Source organism: Miscanthus floridulus, chromosome 11, assembly GCF_019320115.1.
Source record: "Miscanthus floridulus cultivar M001 chromosome 11, ASM1932011v1, whole genome shotgun sequence".
In the NCBI taxonomy this organism is placed as follows: domain Eukaryota; kingdom Viridiplantae; phylum Streptophyta; class Magnoliopsida; order Poales; family Poaceae; genus Miscanthus; species Miscanthus floridulus.
Window position 1 is genome coordinate 53,156,897 of NC_089590.1, and position 3,890 is coordinate 53,160,786.

The following is a 3,890-nucleotide window of genomic DNA, read 5'->3' on the forward strand; positions in this document are numbered from 1 at the left end:
CAGACCCTTCGTGGGCCAGCCTTCGAACCTCGGTCTCTCAATCTTGGATCGAGCGGCTCGAGCCCTCGAGCCCCTTGGGGTCTGATAGGGGTTGGCTGTGTTTTGTGGGTGACCCCATTCTTAGTTTCCGCAACTAGAGGGGTTGAGTTGACGGCACTTGCCTCGATGGCTCGAGTGTCACGCTCAATGTGCTTACTAACGGGTATGTTTGTATGGAATCTGGATCCATCATTAGCTGACAGGTCAGTAGAGCCCTCATGTGGCATTCCACTACTTCTTAACATGCCTCTCAGTAGATGCCTGAGCCATTTGATTGGCTCAGGTGGCCTGTTGGCCTCTCCTCGATGGAGATTCTATGGGTTTGGCTCAAGGTTAGAATCGAACAAGAAAGGTCAAGATGTCTCTGTCTGCTTTTGAGCGGGGTCGGGCAAGGCCGCTGGGGCTCCTCTCAATTTTTCTCCCCTGGCTCTCTTTGATGCGAGGTGACCTCGAGCCCTTTGCGGGCCGACCTTCGAACCTTGATCAGTTGCCACTCATATCGAATGAGCCAGGTGCCACTTCGTGGTGCGACACGAAGCGTTGAGATGCGACGATCGCATATGCAACGTTTGGATGTATGGGTTTAATGTATGATTTAATTGAAACAAAAGCGAGGGTCGGTGATGTTACCTTGGTGGCATGAGCAACGAGAAGCTCTTATCAGACATGTTCGTGCGGGGTTCAGGGTTCGACGTTTGCGACTAGGGTCGACGTGACCTGCACGAGCATCGCAATTTTTTGTTTCTGTCTCTCGGTGGTTATTCGAGCTGTTCAATTAACTTTAGGTGACCTAACAGCTTCTCCTTGAAGGAGATTCTGTAGGCAGATCCCTCTGAACCCTTCTTGAGAAGGCGGGTGCTAAAGCTTGGGGTACGAGGAACTGTAAATTCAATTATGCTGGTGAACAAAAACACTATAGCCGCTAGGGCAGTAGGGTCTAGCGGCTCGTCCAGCTTTACTCAAAGTTTTACACCCACACACCGTGTCTCTGGTTTTAAATGTAAGGAGGGGTCAGGCGAAGAGGATGTCTAGACAAGTAGACACTCTCGACAGCCCTCGAGCCATATCCATGCTCCTACCGTTGCTAGGGTTAGGGGCTCGATAAAGAGATTAACACACAAAGTAAGTAAACAGAGGTGCTTATCTTTCGGTGGTCGTTCGTTCATCATTTTACTTGGGCCGTCCGATCAACCTAGGAGGCCCATTGGGCCCCCTTGATGGGGGTTCCATCATTGGGTCCTTCCAGGTCCTGCCTAGGGAAGCGAAGAGTCGTCTGCATGTGGGTGTGCCCTGATTCTTGTGTTCGGTGCATGGTAGTGGTGGGCCATGCCCAGGCAATGTCCTGTTTGACCGGGCGACATCCCGTCGGTCCTAGGCGTGTCCCCTTGGATTCTCGTCAGCATCGATTTTCCATCTACATTGAATAGGGGAAGGAAGAGAGTTTTTTGTCCCAACCTTTTGCCTTTCCTCAGCTGCCACTGCCTCTTCCTTAAATAGGGAGGGGGAGAGGAGTTCTTGTCCCATTCCTTCGCCTATTTCTGAGCTGCTACCTATCCTCCTTTCTCCTTCTCGCCGAATGCGTTCATTTGTCGCAAGCGATTCCTAAGTGAGAGAGGGTAATGCGAGGGAGAGGAAAACTCATAGACCCGTTCATAAATCCAGAGTGTGATGTTAAGCTAGAGGTCATCCAACATATATGAGATGGTGCTAGCCACCTTTGTTGAGAAGGAGCCGCTGCTACCGAAGGAGGAGGCGCACTAGAGGGTGCTGAGCATCGTCGGCTTTGCCGTCGTCCGTGAGGCCTTCATCGGAATGGAGCCGTATGGGGACTTCTTTCGGCGAACCTTCTTCAGGCGAGCTTTGTTGGTGGAGAAGCCATCTAGGACTGCATCGATAGGGGGGTGCGCCCTTGCTGCTGCTTAGATCGGCCAGTTCATGAAGCTTGATGAGATGTCAGAGACATCCATTAGCTATGGTGGCCTTTCTTCGGCGAGGAGCGCCCCCTGTCTAGGTGCCGTTGTTAGGGTTGCAGCTGATCACGATGGCATAGTCCTTGAACGCCCTGGCGAAGGCACCATAGTCGCCGACATGGTGCTCAATGTTGTAGGTGATGGCGCCCTCGAGGATCCCATGGAGCGGTAGGACGTCGTTGATGGAGAGCGTGGCACAGCGACTGTAGTAGTGCCCATAGTAGAACTGGTCAGAAACTGTAATCGAATAAGTTGTGGGGGAACCCCCAAGTGAACAGTCTTTTATACTTATGAATACATTAGTCCTTTTCATGATGAAATCACTTTGTAAGCAATGAATTTGTGTGAAAAATGAATAAGTTTTTGACTTTCATTACGGCAAACAACTTTTTAGCTCTTCTCTCTCTTTTTGTAAAAGAGGTTTGGTGCCTTCCGACCCTTCCCTTAGTTAAGGTCGCAAAAAACTCGGTGTGCGGGTGAATCAATTCTAATCATGTTGGTGAGCAAGGAGGTTGTAGCTGCTGGGCCATGGGTTTCCCGTAGTCCTACCAGTTATACTCAGATTTTGTTCCTGAAATTCTAGCCTTTAGGACTTACCATGAGAAAAGAAGGAAAACACAAAGAATGTTTGCAAGATAATATAGAGAGTGTTTGTGAGATAAACATACTTATATCAGCCCCCGAGTGAGGTTCAACCCTTCGCACTTTGCAGGGGTCGGATGTCACTAAAGATCGGGGATTTATTGAAGATAAAAACTGATAAGCAAAAGGTATGCGTTTATTTAAGGGTAAAAATGACATAGCTGCTCAATGTTCCAAGCGTTGGTGAAGACCTCAGCGTCGATGGTTTTCAACTTATATGCGCCTAGCCAGAGTACTTCCACAACGACATATGGCCCCTCCCAGGGTAAGGAGAGCTTGTGACGGTCCTTGTTGCTCTGCACGAGGCAGAGAACTAGGTCCTCGACATTGAAGGCTCGGTCCTACACCCGTTGGTTGTGGTACCATCATGGCGCCTGCTGGTACTTGGCCGAACGGAGGAGGGCGATGTCGTGGGCTTCGTCTAGCTGGTCCATGGCGTCTTCGTGGGATGCCTCGGCTTCCTATTTGTCGTATGCTCTGATTCTTAGCGCTCCATAGTTGAGCTCGGTTGGGAGGATGGCCTCGGAACTGTAGACCATGAAGAAAGGCATATAGCCGGTGGCTCGGCTGGGAGTTGTCCTTAGGCTCCAGGGCACCGCAAGGAGCTCGGTGACCCAACATACGCCAAACTTGTTCACTCAGTTGAAGATCCTAGGCTTGAGGCCCTATAGGAGCATGACGTTTGCGCCCTCAACCTGCCCATTCATTTGGGGGTGCGTGATGGTAGCCCAATCGACTCGGATGTGTTGTTAATTGCAGAATTGAAAGAATTTCTTGTCGGTGAACTGTGTGCCATTGCCCATGATGATGGAGTTTGGTACTCCAAAATAATGGATGATGTCAAGGAAGAACAGCACGGCTTGCTCGGACTTGATCATAGAGATCAGTCGAGCTTCGATCCATTTTGTGAACTTATCTATGGTGACAAGCAAGTGGGTGTAACCCCCGAGCGCCTTCTTGAGAGGCCCAACTAGATCAAGCCCCTAGACCACGAAGGGCCATGTGATGGGGATCATCTGGAGTGCCTAGGTCGGGAGGTGAGTTTATCGAGCATAGTACTAGCACCCTTCACAGGTGCGTATGATCTACTTAGCGTCGGCTACTATAGTGGGCTAGTAGAAGCCCTAGCAGAATGCGTTTCCAACCAGGGTTCTAGGCGAAGCGTGGTGGCCATAGATCCCACCGTGGATATCGCTTAGCAGAAGCTTCCCTTGTTCAATGGGGATACAGAGCTATAGG